This window comes from Hordeum vulgare, chromosome 6H, assembly GCF_904849725.1.
Source record: "Hordeum vulgare subsp. vulgare chromosome 6H, MorexV3_pseudomolecules_assembly, whole genome shotgun sequence".
In the NCBI taxonomy this organism is placed as follows: Eukaryota; Viridiplantae; Streptophyta; class Magnoliopsida; order Poales; family Poaceae; genus Hordeum; species Hordeum vulgare.
The window spans coordinates 267117897-267141735 of NC_058523.1; positions in this window are offsets into that span (position 1 = coordinate 267117897).

Below are 23839 nucleotides of genomic sequence, written 5' to 3' on the forward strand. Positions count from 1 at the left end.
TGGTGGCAATGGACTTGTGGAGATGTGCTGAAGAGTGGCTCACCCATAGTGAGTATGGGGGAGCATTGAACTAGTCTTCGTCAAACCAACGCAATCAAGAAAGGTGGTCGATCTTGAGGAAGCAAAGATCCACATCATCTAGCTCAAGAGGACAAAGCTTAATCACTTCAGGGTCATGGACCCAAATTTAGAGCAAATTGTAGATATGGGTTTTTATCCTCCGTAGGATTCTCAAAATATATCTTTACAGGATGAGAAAAACTCTTATATGAATGCTCAAGCTTCTAATGTGCTTTTTGATGCTTTGAGCAATGTAGTTATATTTCAACTCATGCCATTTCGAGATGCTCATGAGATGTGTACAAATCATAAAGATAAATATGGCGTGTCGAAGATTTGTGGGAATGATTGTTCTCCCTCCACCTCCAGTGGCGTGGTGTTCTCAACTTTATCTACTTCACCTACATGTGGATTGCCACAAGGTAATGATATGGTGAGTAGTGGTGATCATTGCAATGATGATAGTGGGCTTATTCTTGACGATGCTTCAACACTATATTATTGCAATGCTTTGTTGATACTAACCATGTAGAGGAAATCAAAGAGCTCAAGGCCCAAGTCACTTCTTGGAAGAAATACTTGGAAAAGAGTCATGAAGGAATGACCACACTCAACAATGTGTTGTGTGGGCAAAAATCCCCAATTGACAAAGGTGTACTTGGGTTCAACTCTAACAAGAAGAACAAGTCCAAAAGCTTCAAGAAGAAGAGCCCAGAACAAGTCATGAATTCGGGCAAGATTGTTTTCTTCAAGTGCAAAATTTAAGGGCACCATGTTAGATCTTGCACATTAAAGAAGAAGCCCCAAAGTCACAAGCAACAAGGGAAGCAGCCACAAGTTCAATTACATACTCAACTACAAGTTGAAGAAAGGCATCTTCCAAAGAATACCCAAGCCAACACTCCTCAAGTTGAGAAATCAATTGGGAAGAAAGTAAAGGGTAGATGTTTCTACTTATGTCGTGAGAAGGGTGATTTATCTTCTTCTTGCACGAGAGGTAACTTCTGCAACCCAATAATTATTGATGATATCTATTCTCTTGGGAAGGATAAGGCTGGCACTGTGTTTGGCAAGTTTGTTGGTACTCAAAGTGGTGTCAAGAAAAGTACCATTTGGGTTGCCAAGCCTATTGTGAGTAACCTCTTAGGACCCAATGTGGTTGGGGACCAACAAGCTCAAACTTGATCAATAGGTGACCGTGGAGGACATTGGAGACTTGGTTTCATCTTGAAGAATTAAGGGACCTTCATAGTTCATATTATCTCAAGCCAAGTCAATTGCATTATCGAGTTTCTATCTTATATCAAATGTGCCTCCTTATGGTAACTTGTACTTAAATTGGTTACACTGTTAGTTACTTGCCCCTTTGCATAATGTGGTTTTTGTACCATGCATGTCTTTGTATATGTTGTGCTTCCAACTTGCTTATCTTGAGTAATCAAGTATGTGTATATTGGTTTGCACATCATGTACATGCGAGTCTTGTATTGAGCCTCTATGCATCTTGTTTTTATCTTTGTTGGCTCTTTTGAGAGATTAATGGATCATCCCATTGTGGGGGAGTGATGTCCTCTACACACCTCACAATCCTATAAAAGTGTACACATGAGTAATACCACTTAGTATTGATATTACAATTTTATCTAGTCTCTAGGTGGTATGTCCTGCTCATGAGAAATTCAGAGTCTAAATGGTCCATTAATTATCTCTTGTTGGGTTTCATTTTCAACTTGTTAAAAATGTTGGGTTCTCACATTATAGGGGAGTAATATGCTATGTGCATATTACAAGCCTAGAAAATGTATATATTTGAGATATTGCCACTTAGTGTTGATATTATAAATTATCTTGTTCCTAGGTGGCATGTTAGCTCTACAAGTGTCATTTGCTTGCGTTTTAGGAGTAAAGATGATGTTGGATATTTTTGCAATCTACTAAAGGGAATTGTTTCCAAATACTTCTTGTCCTTTGACAAGTGGTATTCTCTTCATGTGGTAGAAATTGCTAATCATCTTTACATTGGATTTTTTGTATCGTTTGCCTTCCTTGCCTCTTGTGGATTGGTTTGAACATGTCTAGTATTTATACACATATAGAGAAAGTGATGACACCATTTTGTACATTTTGTATTCAAATGCAAATTCTATATAATGCACAAATCTTGGGGGATTTATCCTATTTTCTTTAGAACACACTCTTTGTGCGTTTATCATAAAATCTTTTGATCCACATCAAGAGTGTGTTGATGGGAGGCAAGTCTTGCTCTTTATGATGCTTTGTGCCATCATGAAAATTTGTCGAGGGTTTGGTTTGTTTAGAATCTTGCTCTCTTTTGGAGACTAGATACCTCGTGTTTGTTTTCCTTCAATCGGTATCTTGTTTCCTTTTATTTGGCATGTGTCAATGGATATTTCATTCCTTGATGTATATTTTAATTGGTATCCTTCAAGTGATAATTTTTCGTTTGGTATTTTATTTTCACTTGATACCTTATCTTTTGGTGTCTTATCAACTATGTGTTCATTTGAGTTTTGAATGCCTTGAGCATGCATAATTACTATATATATATAGTTTCTTTTGCATGCTTTCTTTCCTTGACTTGATATATAGGGGAAACTCCACCTTGTCATAAATTGGCTAAAGTGTGCATGAAATTCAATTTCATATCTATATGCACATATGTCTGTGGAGTTTGTCCTATGTATTGTTGGTTTTCTAACTCTTTGGTTCCAATGAGTTTGGGCACCATTTTGTTTGTTTTGTTGTTCTAGGAATAATTGGAGAGCCATTGGATGCTCGGCTCACCTACAAGGAAGGTGTTAACACCATGTGCTTATTGGAGCCAAGTTAGGATGATCAACGAACAACTATCTACTACATCAATCTAGTGCTATCTCGGTAACAAGTATCTACTTCATGCATACATTTCTTGCATTCAACCTTTTGTAGGTTGCATCATGGCATGAATTTCTTGATTCATTCTTGTGGTACTTGTTTGCTCTCTTAAAGCATCCGAACGATGATGTCTTATTGCTAGTTTGGATGTCTCTGATGTTCATAAGTTGGAACTTCATATTGTACAACAAGAAAATATTAGCCCATGTTCTATGCTTTTTTTAAGGAAAATTGTAAGGGAAACCCCCCACAGCGAGTTTTTTTTTGAAATAATAAGAACCCAAATTCGCGCCCGTGGGGACTTGAACCTCGGTGGCTGGGTTGTACATCCACTCCACTAGCCAAGTGAGCTAGGATCACTTCCTTCATGTGCTATGCTTTCAAGCAAAGATCTTATTGGTATATTTATGACTTCCTTTTGGATATCTTGTTTGTTCCTTCTTGTAACCATTTCATGTGTACATCCTTTTTTGTGGATCTATATCATCATGATTGTCTTTTACCTAGAATCTTTTACACATGAGAGAAGTTACATATCTAGTGATATCCTCTGTTCTTTCACGTCCACCGTTGATTTCCTTTTTCAGTTTTCGGTGGGTTCGTGAAAGGATTTGTCTTGAGTGCAGATCTTTTATCCTTGCATCTTGATGCACTCGTTGGTGGTGAAGATTATTTTTCCTCGTACCTGTCTTGACAAGGGTGTTGACATTTTGGTTGGTATCCCTTGTCTTGACAAGGTTATTATTTGCTTTCTTCACCATGGGTTGTCACAAGCGTTGGTTCTCAATTTGTTTATTAGTAAGCTTGTGAGCCCATTTTCTAGTAGTGTGTGTGTGGCAAGGATATGTCTTGCACTTTGTTTCTCACTTATTCAAGACTATGTTGATGAGAAATGCTCATCCTCATCTTAGTCTTCTCAAGTGCCTTGCCATGACTCACACACATCATTTTGGTTGAGCCTACTCTTAAATTGCCTTTTTACATGTTGCTCAACCATATGTTTTGTGCAAGTGATATGTTTATCGTCTCATCTATCTTCTTGCACTTGTTGTGTGTTTCTATTAATTTTGAGGGAGCAACGATCCTATATCGTGCAGTTGTATCAAATAAAAAAATCTTATTAGTGCACAAATCATGGGGAGCTTCTCTAGTTTTGATAAAACACACCTTTTCCCTTATCATAATATCTTTTATTCATGTGGTTCGAAGTACCATATGATTGGTTGTTCCTATTGGTATCTTTTGATTGTCTGCTTCTCTCTTTTGTATGTCGTTGTGACATACAATCCTTCTTGCAATGTTTGGGTCCTCGATATAGTTCATTTTCCTCCAACGTTTATCATTGTATTTTTGTATTTCTTTGCACTATTGTTGAGAAGTACACACTTTTTGGACCACCTACTATATTGACTTTCTGAATTTTTTGTGCATTTTGGCAATCAATGCCAATGGGGGAGGAGTTTAGAGAGTTTAGTTTGGTGATGCATAGAGGGTTTTGCTTTTATTGCTTAAGCATTTACATCTTTTGCACATGCATTATTGCTTTGTTAGAGCATATTTCCTTATATAAACTCTCTTGTACTAATTGCCATCAAATACCAAAATGGGAGAGATTGTTAGAGCATATTTCTCCATATGTGGTTTTGGTAATTGATGACAACCCCTATGGACTAATGGTTGCCTTAAGTTATATCCGAAGGATTTGTGCATAGGCACTTCTTGAAGTCCATTTGTTGGTTTCAAGGAGTTTATATGATGACCAAGGTGGTATTCAAGGTATTAACCAACGATTGGTCATAAAGACACAAGGTTGATCAAGACTAAGCAAAGAGTAAATCAAGATGATCAACACACAAATTGTACAAGATGTACCGAGAGGGATCAAGTGAACCCATGGTATGGTAAGCATTGTCCATAACTCTTTTGTGTACTAACCCATGGTCTTTGTGAGATTTCTATGTGGGGTTAGGTGTGTCGCCATGGGTTTGCTTCAAGAGGAAGATCTCATTCAACCTATGAAGGATGACATCAAGTGGTGATCGTCATCAAGATTGCAGTGTGCAAGTTCAAGTGGAGCATCACGAAGATATCATGCTTGAAGCTTTCCGTCCATTGTGGTGGCAATGGGCTTGTGAAGATGTGCTGAAGAGTGGCTCACCCATAGTGAGTATGGGGGAGCAATCAACTAGTCTTCTTCAAACCAACACAATCAAGAAAGGTGGCCCATCTTGAGGAAGCAAATAGCATCATCATGTAGCTCAAGAGGACTAGGTGCAATATATAGGTTTTCCCTTGATATGATTTATATTTTAGGATAGATTGACATACTATCAAGGGGGGCTCTCAAGTGAGTAGCTTGATCGTATGTTTCGCTGAGAGCTCAAATCATTTGCATCCTTGAATCATATTTCTTGGTTATTATTTGGTGTGTCTCTTTGTGAGTTTTAGAGATTATGGTCATATTCACAACAAGCTTAAGTTCATCAAAAACGGTGTTCATATGCATCTTCTATGTTGTTTTCGATGTTGGAAGTTTTTGTCGTATCTTCATTCATAGAGGTCTCACATCTTTATATCATTGTCGTTTTCACAACTGCATCTTCTATGATGTTTTCGATGTTGGAAGTTTTTGCCGGTTCTTCATTCATAGAGGTCTCACATCTCATATTTCTCCATAGCTTTTGTTATTATGGAGGGATTTGAGTGTGAGGGACTTGATCACTTCGTGTGTTCTTGCCATTGCATTAGTTGCATCAGTTTGAGTTCTCCACGGTGATACGTGGAAGTGATAAGTTGAGAAGCTTATTACCCTTGGGTACTTCGTACCAGTAGAAGCTTGGTGGTGCCTCGGAGCTCAATCATTGTGGTGTAAAGCTCCAGGCAAGCGTCAGGGTCTCCAATTAAGTTGTGGAGATTGCCTCGACCATTTGTGGTCACCTCGAAGCCATACACCATTGTGGTGAAGCTTCGTGGTGTTGTTGGGAGCCTCCAATTAAGTTGTGAAGATTACCTCAACCTTGTTCGTATGGGTTCGGTGACCGCCCTCAAGGGTCCCTTAGTGGAATCACGACATCTTGCATTGTGCGAGGGCGTGAGGAGATTACGGTGGCCTTAGTGGCATCTTGGGGAGCATTGTGGCTCCACACCACTCCAAACGGAGATTAGCAACCGCAAGGGTGTGAACTTCGGGATACATCGTCGTCTTCGCGTGCCTCGGTTATCTGTTACCCGAACCCTTTACTTATGCACTTTACTTTGTGATAGCCATATTGTTTCTTGTCATATATCTTGCTATAACTTAGTTGTTTATCTTGCTTAGCATAAGTTGTTGGTGCACATAGGTGAGCCTAGTTGTTTTAGTTTTTGTGCTTGACAAGTTAAACGTTAGTTTTATTCCACATTTGTTCAAGCCTAAACCGTAATTATTTTAAAGCACCTATTCACCCCCCTCTAGGCGACATCCACGTCCTTTCAAGTGACAAGTGGCAACAACCTAACATCTCAAAGACAATCGACGGCTTACTCAAAACATGGAAGACCATTCATTGCTTCATAGCTAACATGCCTGTGAGGGAAGATCCAGTTCTATCTATAGAGCACAGTTGAATAGTAATCATGATGAGGCATGCTCAAGAACTTGTCAGATTGGATCTCTGGCTTCGTGTATGATTTCTGTGAGACCCAGAAAAAGTATCGTCCAGTCTGAAGCGCTGGACACTGAATAGAATTGGACGACCTGGTCCTTGGTGCAAAGTACTTTGAGGCCTGGGCATAAGCTTCATATCTCCTAGAAAACAACAGATGTTGAACGCATATTGTGGGCCCATTCTGGCAGGATCTTCTAGCCTCGTCCATCTGGTAGGGACCATTTGTCCTTCCCTATTGCGAGCCATCACAATGTTTTCAGCATTGTGATTTGTGGATGGTGTAGCACGCACAGGAGGGTCATCAGGTGCAACAGTATTATCAGCAGCAAGATCTTCACCTGCTTTGGCTTTGACTTCAGGCTTATCATGAGCAATGCCTTCAAGCTTGAGAACTTCACCGTCTGATGGAGTCAGAGTTACACGCACTTCATCTTTAGGGATGCTTTGCATCGAAGATGTGGCTGCACTTGGTCCATTACGAAGCCTTATGAGAGGCGACACAGGTTCAGTGGCTTCATCTTCCATTGGTGAGAATGGTGATTCTGGAAATCTTTCCACAAGTGTCAGGAATGAACTTGGCGGGGAGTCAGGAGCGGTTTCAGGACCATCTTGCCTTGGAGGAGTGCCAATGTCCACATACTTGTTGCCTTCATGCAATGGTGATGATACCAATGGGGCATCTAGTTGGGGCATGGGGCCAGTATTTGTTTGAACATTATCTTCAGTAGAAGCAATGTCTTCACCAAGAGTTGTTTCATTGTCTTCAGCGATGGAGGTGTCACCAGCTGGTGCAACTTCAGTTGTATGAGCCTGTGTGGTCGAAGACTCATGTAGGACAACATGCCTCTCAACATTTTTAGATGTAGGAAGGGCCATGGATATTGGCGTCACGAGGAGTGGCTCCTCACGGGTTGGCGTTGTGGCATATGGAGCTGGAGGGCACTAGGGCACTTGGGCAGAGCTCGAAGACTTTTGCTTCTTTGTCTTCAGCCGCTTAACTGGTTGATCTTAGGAAGCAGGGCCAAACTTGCGTTTCTTGGCTTCAACCTTAACTTGCTTGGTCTTCTTGCTGGTTACATCGGAGGAAGGAGGGGGTGTTATTGTGCTTGAGAATCCAGCGGGGAACACAATGCTTGGCATGTCTTGTTGTGTAGAGGCAGGTGGCTCAAAGACAATGAGCCTTGCCTTGACCGTTCAATGATTTTGGGGTCAAGGGCAGGCTGTCCAAGTGCTTTGCGCTTCAGCATCTCATTGTGAGCTTGTACCATCTGCGCATACCTCTTCTTGAGATGCTTAAGGGCGCCTTTGATAGCTTCACAACGCTTCTCAAATTCAGCTTTTAGATCTTTCATAATTAGCTCGTATCCTCGAATCTGTGCGGTTGCGATCTTGTGTACATTGCTATTGAAAAGAGCCTTCTCAGGGCATATCTTTTCTCTCTGTTGCACAACCTTCTCAGAAACAGTCAGCTATTCGTTCACTAAACCTTGGAATGTGACACCAAGTCCAATTGGAAGCTATAGGGCTCGATGGTGAGCGAGGGATGAGTAAGCCATTCATCGATGAACTGGTTTATGTTTGTTGCATCTACCAAAGGCAAGTCTTTGAGACATTTGGCCTCTTCCTCCTTTTGGTGAATAACTCTTGCTAGGGCTTGATCATCTAATTCAAAATCATATAACTCAATCATATTGGCAGCATCCATTAAAGAGACAGATGGCTACGGTCCACAACTAGCGACATGTTTACACTTCAGTCTTCTATTGATGCGAGAGTCTTCCTCGGTTTCAATTGCTGCAGTTGGTCTTGACTTTGAGGCTTGAGGTGCAGCTCTTGTCCTTGAAGCATGTAACACCGAAGATGCGGTCCTATCCTTATTTTGGCTCGAGGCCTCGATAGGGATAGATGCGCATCTCGTCATTTCGCAAGAATGGATATCGTTACAATTACATGTAGAGAGGAGATGAGTATATTGAATTGTCTTTCACTGGTTGATACGTCTCTAATGTATCTATAATTTTTTTTGTTCCATGCTGATATATTATCATTCTACAATATTTTTTCCGTATTTATTTACCATTTTATATTATTTCTGAGCAATAACCTATTGACCTAGTGCCCAATGCTAGTTGTTATTTTCTACGTGTTTTTCACTTTTTAGATTTTCCATACCAAACAAAGTCTGATTGCCCTAAAACATTTTGGTGATTTTTCCTCGACCAAAAGAAGACCAAAGAGCATCGTAAGGAGGCTAGAGGCCTAATCAGGGGCCCACAAGCCAACTAGGCGTGGCCTGGGGGAGGAGGGCACACACTGACGGCATGTGCCTCCCTCATGTCCGTCCCGACTCCGTTCTTTGTCTTATAAATTCTCATCTACCCAAAAAACACCAGCGGTAGTCCCAAAACACTTTTTACGCTACCGAGAGTCTTTGTTCCGATGGGAGGCCATCTATAACTTTGTTCTGGCACCCTCCCAAAGGGGGATCGATCATGGTGGGCCTCTTCATGAACCTTGCTGCCCTGACGATGATGTGTGAGTAGTTCACCACACACATATGGCTCAATAGTAAGTACCTAGATGGAGATATCTCTCTCTTTGATATTCAATGCAATGATCATCACATCTTCGCTTTGATCCATATGATGTAATCCTTTTGTGCAGTGCGTTTGTTGGTATTTTATATTCAGATTAGTCATGATAAATATTTGAGTCACCTCTGAATACTTATATGATTTGTATGTGTATGATTATGATAGCTTCATAACTCTCTCTATCTATTGAAATAGTTTGGCCAACTAGATCAATATTTCTATGGAGAGAGAGGTGCATTGTAGTAGGTTCAACCTGGTGAATTTGTATATCCCAGTGATAGAAGGGGAAAAGATGTGTATTTGTGTTACTATTGCTAAGGGTAAAATGGTGGGGTTTATTCATATTGCTTGAGATTACTTTGTCTATATCATGTCATTGTTCTCCATGCATTACTTTGTCTATATTTTACTTAACACTCTAGATGCATGTTGGATAGCAATCGATGAGTGGAGTAATAGTAATAGGTGCTGGTAGGAGTCAACCAATTTGTTGATGGACGTGATGCCTATATACACATGATCATTTCTTTGAATATCAGATAACTATTCAGTTTTCTATCAATTTCCCAACAATAATTTGTTCACCCACCGTATGCTACTTTCATGAAAGATGCCTTTAGGGAAAGCTATGGACCCCGGGTCTAGTCACAACATATTCATAATACCCTCATTACCTTGCTTCCATTTACTTATTTTTAGTTTATCTTGCTATCTTCAATTATCTACACACCTCACTTGCTTGCAAATAATAAGACAAGAGGATTGACAACCCTCTTGCCCGCGTTGGATGCAAGTTGTTTGTTCTTTTGCATGCAGTTGCGGAAGACGATTGTGGTTGATATTCCTATTGGTTCGATAAACCTTGGTTTCATAACTAAGGGAAATCCTTACCCACTTTGTGCTGCTATAACCCGTTCCTCTTCACTGAAAACCCAACGGTGATCACGTGCATCAACAAGGATTTCCGGTGCCGTTGTCGGGGAATATCATCACCAACTGCCAAGTAACTCCACACAAAATTTCATTCACTTGTTCCTATTTTTATTTTCATTGACTTGTGATATTTTCTTGTATATTTATCTTTGCTTGCTTAGATTATCACTATATTACATCTTCGCTCTCTAGTTTGCTCGTCTTGCTTGTTACTTTGCTTGGTTAGTCACCATGTCTCAAGATACTACTAAGTTGTGTGACTTCTCAAATACTAATAACAATGATTTTATTAGTACTCTTGTACCACCAACCACCAGTGTGGATGCTTTTGATATTAATGTTGCATTACTAAATCTTGTCATGAAAGAGCAATTTTCGGGAAGTCCTAATGAGGATCCCACTTCACATTGCAATACCTTTGTTGAAATTTTTGATATACAAAATAAAAAGGGCATGGATAATGATATTGTGAAATTAAAATTGTTTGCTTGTTAACTAAGAGAGAAAGCTAAAGCTTGGTTTTCATCTTTACCATGTAATAGTATTGGAACATGGGATAAGTGTAAAAATGCTTTTATTGCTAAGTATTTTCCTCCTACTAAGATCATCTCCCTTAGAAATCAAATAATGAATTTTAAACAGCAAGATCATGAACATGTTGCACAAGCTTGGGAGATGATGAAATTGATGATAAGAAATTTTTCAACACATGGCTTAAACTTGTGGAGATTATCCAAAGTTTCTATGCTGGAATAAAGTTTGTGACTTTAAATCTACTAGATTCTACCACACATGGTACCTTCATGGAGGTGACCTTAGGAGAGGCCACCAAACTTCTGGACAACACAATGGCCAACTATTCTCTATGCCATACTGAGAGAGCTTTAACTCGTTAGAAGGTAAATTCTATTGAGGAAATAGCTACCTTGAGTGAAAAAGTGGATGCTCTTATGAATTTGGTTGCTAATAAAAATACTCATGTTGATCCTAAGGAATTCATTAATTCTCAAAAAGTTTTCAATACTGTGGTAGAGGAAATATTGCATGTTATAGATACTTTGGCTAAAAATATGGATAGAATTGTCCTTGATATAGAAACTATTAAAAAAGCTTTGCCTCCTAAGCATGACTTTACTGAGACTATCAAATCTATCCAAGTTTCTATTAATGAAATTAAGGAGAGAACCGCTAAGTTGAAAGCTAATCGGGAATTCTTAGAAAAATCTCTTCCACCTGGTTTTTATCGGAATATGATGAAGATCTTAAAATGATTGGTACTTCTCCTATTGAATCTTTGTTTACTTCTCCGAATGTTAATGATAATAGGACTAGATATGAGTCAACTCTAGTGAAGGAGCGTCTTGTTTGCTTCGATGGTGACGGTTTTAATGCTAAAACTAAAAAAAGTGGGTTCGAAGAGGTCAAAACTTTCACTATGGACATGACCACTATTTTGGATTACAAGGACATTAATGACAATAATTTCTATTTATTAGAATTTATTTCCTTTTTGCAATCCATTATTAAATCACCCAATGCCTATGAACAAAACAAAGCTTTTACTCAACATATAGTGGAAGCTATGGTGAAAGCTTATGATGAGAAACTTGAGCTTGAAGTTTATATTCCTACAAAGTTGCATGATGAGTGGGAACCCACTATTAAAATTAAGATAAATAATTGTGAATGCAATGCTTTGTGTGACCTTGGTGCTATTTTTTCCACTATACCTAGAATTTGTGTGATGTGCTTGGTCCCACTAATATGTGAAGAATGTTCCCTAAAGTTACATCTTGCAGATTCTACCATCAAGAAACTCTTGCGTATAATAAATGATCTACTGATAATGGAAAATAAAAATTATGTGCATGTATATTTCATTGAGATTAATATTGATTGCAACCCTTCTTGTCCAATTATACTTGGAAGACCCTTCCTACGAACTATAGATGCAATCATTGACATGAAAGACGGAAATATAAGGTTCCAATTTCTTTTAAAGAAAGGAATAATACACTTTCCTAGAAGGAGAATTAGTTGACCATATGAATCAATCATGAGAGAAAATTATGGGTTGAGTGTCAAAGATGACAACACTTGAAATTATGCAATGTGCCTAGCTCGGGTCGTAAAATGATAAAGCTTGTTGGGAGGAAACCTAATATCTCTTGTCGTCCTGAATTCAATAAGCTTGAGTTTGCTCGATTGGGAGTTCGTGTGCGAAAGTTTTGGCAGTTTCAGTATCGAGCAGTAGTAATGCTCCTGGAGCGGTAGTAGTCTTCTACTACCGCTCTCGGGCGGTAGTAGTCTTTTACTACCGCTCTCGGGCGGTAGTACCGCCCCCTCGGACTTTCTTCGCATCCACATCCTTAGCGGTGGTAGTCACGGTAGTAATTTTTTACTATCGCGTAGTATTACCACTCCTGGCAGCGGTAGTGCCGCTCGTGGCAGTGGTAGTACCGCTCCACTCGTGCTTTGAGTGGGGGTAATGGTTGGATTCTGTCCCCCACTATATAAAGGGGGTCTTTTTCCCCATTGGAAGGAATCCATCCGTTGAGCTCGTGTTCTTCCCCATTGTTGACCTTCTTAGAGCTTGCTAACTCTCAATCCCTGCAATGATTCTTGCTAGTTCTTGAGGGAAAAGAGAGAGGAGATCGAGATCCACATCTCCAACAATCACTTTCTCATATATGTGAGGGGAACCCCTTGTTTCTTGATCTTGGAGTTATTTGTGAGCTCCTTGCTCTTCCTCTCATATTTCTCCACAACTTTTGTTGTTGTGGAGGGATTTGAGTGTGAGGGACTTGGACACTTCGTGTGTTCTTGCCATTGCATTAGTTGCATCGGTTTGAGTTCTCCATGGTGATACGTGGAAGTGAGAAGTTGAGAAGCTTATTACCCGCCTCACTTGCATTGCTTCCATTTACTTATTTTTATTTCATCTTGCTATCTTCAATTATCTACACACCTCACTTGCTTGCAAATAATAAGACAAGAGGATTGACAACCCTCTTACCCGCGTTGGGTGCGAGTTGTTTGTTCTTTTGCATGCAGCCGCCGAAGACGGTTGTCGTTGATATTCCTATTGGTTTGATAAACCTTGGTTTCATAACTGAGGGAAATCCTTACCCACTTTGTGCTGCTATAACCCGTTCCTCTTCACGGAAAACCCAACGTAGATCACGTGCATCAAGAAGGATTTTGGGCGCCGTTGCCGGGGAATATAATCACCAACTACCAAGTAAATCCACACAAAATTTCATTGACTTGTTCCTATTTTTATTTTCTTGTATATTTAGTTTGTCTCATACAAATAAAAAATACAAAAAATATTTATCTTTGCTTGCTTAGATTATCACTATATTACATCTTCGTCCTCTAGTTTGCTTGTCTTGCTTGTTACTTTGCTTGCTCGGTCACCATGTCTCAACATATTACTAAGTTGTGTCACTTCTCAAATACTAATAACAATGATTTTACTAGTACTCCTATACCACCAGCCACTAGTGCGGATGCTTTTTATATTAATGTTGCATTACTAAATCTTGTCATGAAAGAGCAATTTTCAGGAAGTCCTAATGATGATCCCGCTTCACATCACAATACCTTTGTTGAACTTTTTGATATGCAAAAGAAAAAGGACATGGATAATGATAATGTGAAATTAAAATTGTTTCCTTTTTCACTAAGAGAGAAAGCTAAAGCTTGGTTTTCATCTTTACCACGTAATAGTATTTGAACATGGGATAAGTGTAAAGATGCTTTTATTGCCAAGTATTTTCCTCCTACTAAAATCATCTCCCTTAGAAATCCAATAATGAATTTTAAACAGCAAGATCATGAACATGTTGCACAAGCTTGGGAGAGGATGAAATTGATGATAAGAAATTTTCCAACACATGGCTTAAACTTGTGGATGATTATTAAAAATTCTATGCTGGACTAAACTTTGTGTCTTTAAATCTTCCAGATTCTGCCACACGTGGTACCTTCATGGAGGTGACCTTAGGAGAGGCCACCAAACTTCTGGACAACACAATATCCAACTATTCTCAATGCTATACTGAGAGAGCTCCAACTCATAAGAAGGTAAATTCTGTTGAGGAAATCGCTACCTTGAGTGAAAAAGTGGATGCTCTCATGAATTTGGCTGCTAATAAAAATACTCATGTTGGTCCTAAGGAATTCATTAATTCTCAAAAAGTTTTCAATACTATGGTAGAATAAATATTGCATGTTATAGATACTTTGGCTAAAAATATGGATAGAATTGTCCTTGATATAGAAACTCTTAAAAAAGCTTTGCCTCCTAAGCATGATTTTAATGAGACTATCAATTCTATCCAAGTTTCTATTAATGAAAGTAAGGAGATAACTTCTAAGTTGAAAGCTAAGCGGGAATTCTTAGAAAAATCTCGTCCACCTGGTTTATATCATATTATGATGAAGACCTTAAAATGATTGGTACCTCTCCTATTGAATCTTTGTTTACTTCTCCGAGTGTTAATGATAAAAGGACTAGAGATGAGTCAACTCTAGTGAAGGAGCGTCATGTTTGCTTCAAGGGTGACGATTTTAATGCTAAAACTAAAAAAGTTGGTTCGAAGAGGTCAAAACTTTCACTATGGATGTGACCACTATTTTGGATTACAAGGACATTAATTACGATAATTTCTCTTTAGTAGAATTTATTTCCTTGCTGCAATCCATTATTAGATCACCCAATACCTATGAACAAAACAAAGCTTTTACTCAACATGTAGTGGAAGCAATGGTGAAAGCTTATGATGAGAAACTTGAGCTTGAAGTTTATATTCCTACAAAGTTGCACGATGAGTGGGAACCCACAATTAAAATTAAGATAAATAATTATGAATGCAATGATTCGTGTGACCTTGGTGCTATTGTTTCCACTATACCTAAAATTTGTGTGATGTGCTTGGTCTCACTAATATATGAAGAATGTTCCCTAAACTTACATCTTGCGGATTCTACCATCAAGAAACTCTTGGGTATAATAAATGATCATTTGATAATTTCAAATAAAAATTATGTGCATGCATATTTCATTGACCTTTATATTGATTGCAACCCTTCTTGTCCAATTATAATTGGAAGACCCTTCCTACGAACTATAGGTGCAATCATTGACATGAAAGAGGGAAATATAAGGTTCCAATTTATTTTAAAGAAAGGAATAGTACACTTTACTAGAAAGAGAATTATTCGACCGTATGTATCAATCATGGGAGCAAATTATGGGTTGAGTGTCAAAGATGACAACACTTGAAACTATGCAATGTGCCTAGCTCGGGTCATAAAACAATAAAGCTTGTTGGGAGGAAGCCCAATAGTTATCTTGTTTTTTCATTTTTTACTTTATGTTAGTGTGTTATAAAATGATTATTGACTCTGTAATGATTCTGTTTTTATGTTCTAGTTAGTGTTTGTGACAAGTAAAGCCTTTGGGATGTTTTGCCTCATGAGTAGAATTGATACAATGCAAAAATAGAAACTTTCACGGCCAGCGCATAATTTCTCTGATTTTACTGGAATTTCTTTTTAAGATGTATATTTCATGAAGTATTTCCAAACAAATTTCACTGGTCGTCCTAATGTTTCAGAATTGGTGGAGTTACAGAAGTATAGGTTCATTACAGATTACTATAGACTATTCTGTTTCAGTCAGATTCTGTTTTTTGCATGTGTAGTTTGCTTGTTTTGATGAGGCTATGGACTATATCGGGGGTATAAGCCACGAAGGAGTTAAGATACACTACCATATGCTGGAATAAAATAAGAATCAACTTTTAACAACACCTGAAAGTATATGATATGTTGCTTATACTAACAGATCTCACAAAGTTTTGTTGAGTTTTATGTGATCGAAGTTTTCAAATTTTGGGTATTGTCCCGATGGACAAAGGATGAGGAGCAGAAAAATCCTAAGCTTGGGGATGCCCAAGGCACCTCGAGGAAATATTGTAGGAAGACTCAAGCGTCTAAGCTTGGGGATGCCCAGGAAGGCATCCCCTCTTTTCGTCTCAACCCATCGGTATGTGACTTGGAGCTGTATTTTTATTTATCACATGATATGAGATTTGCTTGGAGCGTCCTTTCTTTTGTTTGCCTTTAATTTCAGTTTACCACAATCATTGTTTCCTGGAAACACATATTTGATAGAGATACCACACCATCACAATTTGTTAGAATACTCTATGTGCTTCAGATATAACTTTTGAATTTAGCAGTTGCTCTAGTACTTCACTTACATCTTTTTTAGCACGATGGCATGTTGATTTTATAGAAATATTATGCTCTCATTCTTCACTTATATTTTTTGAGAGCTGGACAAATAGTGACAGTAACTTTCATGGGTCATAAGAGTAGATCAAAAATAATGTGTATTCAGTGAGTGATGATAAAAACCATCATGTAGCACATATATAGAAATTGTGGGTTAATGATATTGATGTGGTGATATGAAAAAGGTGTGATTTCATTATTATTAATTCAGATAGGTGTCAATATTAATAGATGTTAAACTTATTGTTCATCTAAAAAATTGGAAAGGAATGGTGATGATGTGTGAGCATTTTTTTCCTCGTTGAAATCCTTGTGTTTTTTTGAGTCGAGTCGCGCGATGGTTAATTCCTTCCAACCCTCTCCCTCGGGGCATGCGAGTAGTACTTTGATTTGTGACAAAACTAATAAAACTTTGCAATAAGTATATGAGTTCTAAATGACTAATGTGACACCATGAACATACGCACTCTCACCTCCTCATATTTGCTAACCTCTTTGTTACCGTGCATCGCCCATTCTCACATTGAGGATCGGTGCAAATTTCGCTGGTGCATCCAACCCCATGACATGACACACTCTATTCCACATAAACCTTTTTATATCCTCCTCAAAACAGCAACCATACCTACCATCATGGCAATTGCATAGCTATTCCGAGATATATTGCCATGCAAATGCCATCGTCACTTCACATGACTAGTTCGTTCATCATTATAATGATTTGAATGATCTTATAGAACTTACATCGTATTTTTGGCAAATCCACCATTCATCATATTTTCGATACATGTCATGCTAGATCTTTGCACATCTTGGTACACTACCAGAGGCATTCATTCAGAGTCATATCGTCCTATCAATTTTCATGTCGAGTTGTAAGTAAATAAAAGTGTGATGATCATCATTATTAGAGCATTTTCCCAATGAGTAAATGAAAATGGGGGAGGCCAAATGAGCCCACCATAATAAAAAATGAATAAGATAAAAAGAGAGAAGGGACTTTGCTACTTTCCTCTACCACACTTGTGCCTCAAAGTGGCACCTTGTTCTTCATATAGAGAGTCTCATGTTACATCATTCATATGCTATTGGAAATCACTTTTTCATAAAGTTGGATTGTATACTCCGATGATGGGCATCCTCAAGTGACCGAGGTCTTCGTGAGAAAGAAAGTTCGATGCACACCCCACTTAGCTTCGGTCGAGCTTTCATACACTTATAGCTCTTGTGAATCATTTGAGTGGAAATCCCTACACCTTGCATCGATATCTATCGACGGGCATATCAATAGCTCGTTGGTAAGCCTAGTTGATGTGAGACTATCTTCTCCTCTTTTTCCCCTTTAAAACCTACCACCATATTCTATTCCATGTTTATGCTATGTCCAATGGTTCATGCTCATGTATTGCGTGAAGAATAAAAAGTTGATGCATATTGAAAAGTACGCTCCAATTGCGTGACTTGAACACCGTGGTGCTTGAAAGTTTTATGAATGTGGTGAAGATGGAGCCATGCCTTGCTAATATAATAAAGATGGATGTGGAGTAAAACAATCTTTGAGGACCATATGCTTTGAAATATTATGATTTGCTTCTTATACCTATAAGTATTGTCATGTTAATGTTTGTTAATTCATCTTTTCTCAATGAGCATACATGCATAAGGTTATATCATGGATATCATGTCACATAAAAATTCGGTTTTTATCATTTACCTACTCGCGGACGAGTAGGAATTAAGCTTGGGGATGCTTGATACGTCTACGTGTATCAATAATTTGGATTGTTCCATGCTCATATATTATCATTCTAGAATACTTTTGGGGAATTTATTTACCATTTTTCATTCTTTTTTAGCACAAACTATTGACCCAGTGTCGAGTGTGAGTTGCTGTTTTATGCATGTTTTTCACTTTTCAGGTGTTCCGTACCAAACGAAGTCTAATTTCCCTGAAACATTTGGGTGATTTTATCTAGACCAAAAGAAGACCAACGTGGATCGGAAGAAGGATGAAAGCCTCACGAGGGGCCCACAATCCAAGAGGGCATGCCCTGGGCGCGCCCTGAAGGCTTGTGCCTCCCTTGTGGCCCACCCGACTCCGTTCTTTGGCTTATAAATTCTCATCTACCCTAAAAACACCGGAGGGAGTCCCGAAACACTTTTTACACCACCACGAGTCTCTATTATGACGGGAGGCCATATGGAGCTCCATTTCGGCACCTTGTCATAGGGGGATCGATCAAGGAGGGCCTCTTCAACAACCTTGATTCCCTCATGATGATGAGTGAGTAGTTCACCACACACCTGCGTGTCCATAGTCAGTACCTAGATGGCAATCTCCCTCTCTTTGATCTTCAATACAATGATCATCACATCTTCGCTTTGATCCATACGATGTAATCCTTTTGTGCGGTGCATTTGTTGGGATCTGATGAATTGTGGGTTTATGTTAAGATTGTTCATGATGAATTTTGAGTCACCTCTGAATACTTATATGATTCTTATGTGCATGATTATGATAACTTTCTAATTCTCTCTGATCTATTAAAATAGGTTGGCCAACTAGATCGATATTTCTTCGGTGAGAGAGGTGCCTTATGGTAGATTGAACCTGGCGAATTTCTATATCCCAGTGACGGAATGGGACTAGATGTGTCTTTGTGTTGTTGCTACTAAGGAAAAAATGATGGGGTTTATTCATATGGCTTGAGTTTACTTTGTCTAGATCATGTCATTGTTCTCCATGCATTACTCTGTTTTACTTAATACTCTAGATGCATGTTGGATAGCGATCGATGAGTGCGGTAATAGTAATAGGTGCAGGAAGGAGTGGACCTATTTGTTTATGTACATGATGCGTTGTGAATGTCTAATAACTATCCCCGTTGCTCTCAATTGCCCAACAGTAATTTGTTCACCCATCGTATGCTATTTTTCATGAGAGATGCCATTAGGGAAAGCTATGCCCCTGGGTCTAGTCAGAAAATATTGTTAAAACCATCATTACCTTGCTTCCATTTACTTGTATTTATTTTATCTTGATATTTACAATTATCTACACACCTCACTTGCTTGCGAATAAGAAGACAAGAGGATTGATAACCCTCTTGCCCGTTTTGCGTATGACTTTTTTGTTCTTTTGTGTGCAGCCACTCAAGAAGGTTGTGGTTGATATTCCTATTGGTTCGGTAAACCTTGGTTTCATAACCGAGGGAAATACTTACCCACTTTGTGCTGCAGTAACCCATTCCTCTTCATGGAAAACCCAATGCAGATCACGAGTATCACTCGCCACAATCTACATCATGATTATCTCAATACAAATATACATTCAATCACCATTCAAAAGAGAAGGGTCCGACTACAGACAAAATTAAATGATAAAAAAACGATGTCCATCCTTGCTAATCCCAGGTTACCGTCGTGGAACCCATCCTAGATCGAAGAACAACAACGAGAAGAAGAAGTCCAAATAGAGCAATCATCGTGCTCACGTCATAGTATCACTTTACCTATTGCATATTGACGAGAACCCATATTTGGATTACTTAGGTTCACTCTTGTTTAGGTACACATGCAAAGCATGAATGAACTACACTATCTAGGTATTTTAAATGAGGTCAGAAACAACTTATAGTATTCTCGAAATGACCCCATATGTTAATTTTGAAATGAGTCTAGATCTTCCTAAAGCATATTTTATATTTAATAAACAGGGAAACAAAATGCACGATGTGATTCTCACGTAATTTTAGTCGATTAACATATATAAATCATTCAAAATAGAGTTATGATCTAAAAGATATGACCAACACAAGATAAATATACCATGAACAAATGCATGCAAACAATGACAACAAACATGTAGAGCACGAAGAGTAGATGAATTTTCATATATTAAACATTTCAAACGGATGCATGGTTGTTTAGTTATGAAATAAATCATTTTACCATGGCATTCATGCAACTTAATGCAAACAGCAAGTTAAGAAATTTTAACATGGATGAAAGTGGGATATTATCAATCTACACAAAATACTACACATTTGTTTTATGTTGAAATCATTTTAATCCGACGCACGGTTCGTGGGTTATTATATGCATGACGTTCGGGGGGGTTTTCTGCAAATCTCTAATTGGGAGATAATAGAGAAATTCGCTAGGACAGAAAACACAAAATAGGCCGAATGTGATGAATGTTGGATACAATATGATGCACTTGGCGTCACACAGGGGAGGCTAGGCTTGGGGGAGCTCACCATGGACTTCAGCCGAGTCGCATTTGGCTCGGGCGATGTTAGGTTAGCATGGCCCAGCTAACGTGATGACACAACTGAGTGTGGGAGGTGTGGCGCTGCTCAATGCGAACGGGCGAGCGCAGGAGTTCGTCCTCCCGGGCCCCTCCAAGAGTACAAGGACATGGCAGTGGCAGATGGAGGTCCAACGATGGTGGCTAACAGTGGCAGGGTGAGGAGCCACCATACCTGGGAGAATCCGGGCGCAAGGGACAGATTCCCGATGGAGGGCAGTAGTTTTGGGGCTCTGGTGGGTGAAATCCATGGCGGGAGAACATGTGGCAGAGTGAGAGAACCGCAGGGTGACAAAGAGAAATTGGAGGGAGGAGGAAGAGATAGTCAGCGAGGGGAGACAAGGCCGAACCGGTGCTGGAGCAGATGGCCGGCGAGGCGGCCGGGCACCGGTGAGGTCGGGGCAACGATCGGCCGAGGCGGTGGTGTGGCATAGTTGGGTGGCCATGGGTGGCACGTGGAGGAGATCGGGGCTCCCCCGATCCACATCGAAGGAAGTGGCGGCGGATGGGCTTGCCCGGCCCTAATCTCGGCTCGACTGGCCTGGGGGCTAGAAGTGGGGAATAGAGGTTGCGGTTCCACTTGGCATGTGTAGGTTAGGGGAGGCTGGTGTATGTGCGGAAAACGAGACAAGGGAGCTAGGTTTCCAAAGTAGGAAGGGCTAGCCCTCCTTATATAGGCAGGGATCTAGGGTTAGGTTTTTTTTGACCGTGCGATTGCCACCGGACGGTCGGATTGGGTTGGATAGGCTAGGTTGGGCTAGGTGGCTATATAGGGGACTTGTGGGCTGAGATAAGAGAGAGATGTGCGGCCTGCAACAGTTTACAAACACCGAAAATCAACGATATTTGACCGACTATAGTGACGCTACATGTTTAATTGTTCGGGTACCAAACGACCCCCGCATGCAATGAAATTTGGCACGTGGTCTACCTACACTATATTGATACCACATGCCAACTTTCGAACCATTCCAAGAAAGTTTTATGCACACTCTTTAAAACAATATTTTATTGATGTCGCGGGCGTGGGCGTGTGTGGTTGGTCCCGAAACGGTCGTCAATGAGATCGGAGAAAATCACAACAAATAACAGATGCAAGTTTTGCAATAATTACGGCAACGGCGTGTCGATGCAATGTGGATGATGCGCATGATACGATGTTGAATGTGACAACCAAATAACTCACATGGCGATAACGAAACAAAAACATCATCTTCTAGAGCGTTGGTCTCGGGCTATTACAAATCTCCTCCACTAACAAGAGATCTCAACCCGAGATGTATCAATGATAAGAGGAAGAGGAAGAGAAGATGACGAGGTAAACCTTATTTGCTTGTTTGACAATGAGTGAAACCAACAATCCTAGAAGGTTGAAAGATATGAATAATGACATGAGCAAGAAAGGATTCAAAAGAAATTAGGGAAACACTTCGGTACGAAAGAGAAATAAATCCTTTCAAGATGGAAAGAACTTGAAAAGCGGTCACAACACTGCGGTTAACTGGACAAGCAAGGAAAGAACAAGATCTTGATAAACTGAGATGATGTGTCGAAGAGAGCAGCCTCCGGAGAATGATGATGAGAAAGAACACCATGAATTATGGAGACAGTCCGGAATAATGAATAAGGAATGGTGGTCAAATGATGACATAATTCCAAGCAAACTTGTCGAGCGAATATGACTGATGGAGTCCATTTTTATGTCATGATTGCAAAGAATTTGTGATCTCCGGAAAGATTATAAGAGCCAGCTAAGATCCTGGGAATACGTGTGAGTTATGGGCCCACTCAAAAGAAGCTATAGTTGAAACGATTCCTTAGAAAAGCCAGATTGCACCGGTACAAATTAAGTAATTGATGAGGTGAGACCCTCGAAATAATTTGAATGGATTTGAACATAAACATGAATCTTTTGAGATATCTTTAGCACTCGAGATAGAATAGAGAAGGATGAATAAAAAAGAGGGGCTTGACTAAGAATTTCCAATACGGGAAAACATTTAATGAATGAAAGGATATGATGAACACCAAAATCTTGAATCAAATCCACCGGAGAAGAAAACAAGAATAAAGAATGATGAACTCGGCACTTAAGCATCTTCACAATGAATCACCAGATACAATATAGAAGAAAATATAGTGGAAGCATCAATGAAAAGAAAGGCACTTGGATGTCAATATAATCATTGAAGAAAAAGAGCGGGAGGGTAGAGAAAACAAAGAAAAGTTGGGACATGACACAAACTCCGAAAATAAAATACGATAATCAATCTTGCAAATTTTTAAAAGATTGAATTATCTTGAAGAGAAGCACGCTAGGTGAAAGAATTTCCCGACAACTCCGGCTGAGCAAAAGTATTAGCACTCCCATAGACATATGAGAACACCGCTTAACAAAGATATGAAATCACCACTTGACATCGAAGAAACTCGAATTAGCATACTTCAACAAAACAAAGGATGAGGCTTATGAAACAAGCCGGAAACAAATACAAAACCCATTATGAATTTGGTAGAATGATAATCTAGGTAACTACTTGAATTCCCACCTGAGAACTCCCGAAATCTTTCTGGTTATGCAATCTGGTCCACGGATACAAGGAGAAAAACCTCACACAACTCTTAACATGATACTATGCTCTAAGGTAACACATTCGTCAACAACTACCAAGGTTCTTGGAAACTCATCAACCTCCAACCCTCATAACCACAACGATACCAATTATGGGAGTACATCTTGATGTTCCCCGTAGTACCGAGTGATGTCCAACTCCTCTGGCCACAAATAGTATTAACGCAATTTCAAACATGCTCGTCCAGAGATACTAAGGAAAATGAATGATAACAATGTGTCAAGAACTCCCTGGAGCTGTACTCCCTGGAAATAGGAGGCACCAAGTATAGAATTCCATCACATCAACATCATAAAGGTTCCAAAATACCCGGGTGATACTAAATTTGTTTGAGTGAGAAGAGGGTTAGATTTTATATTCCTATATTATGATTCCTCACCACAGCATAGAAGAGGAGTAAAAAAGAATCCTACTCTGTGATATATAACTAGAATCAAAGTAGTTTTTCACTAGACTCGACTC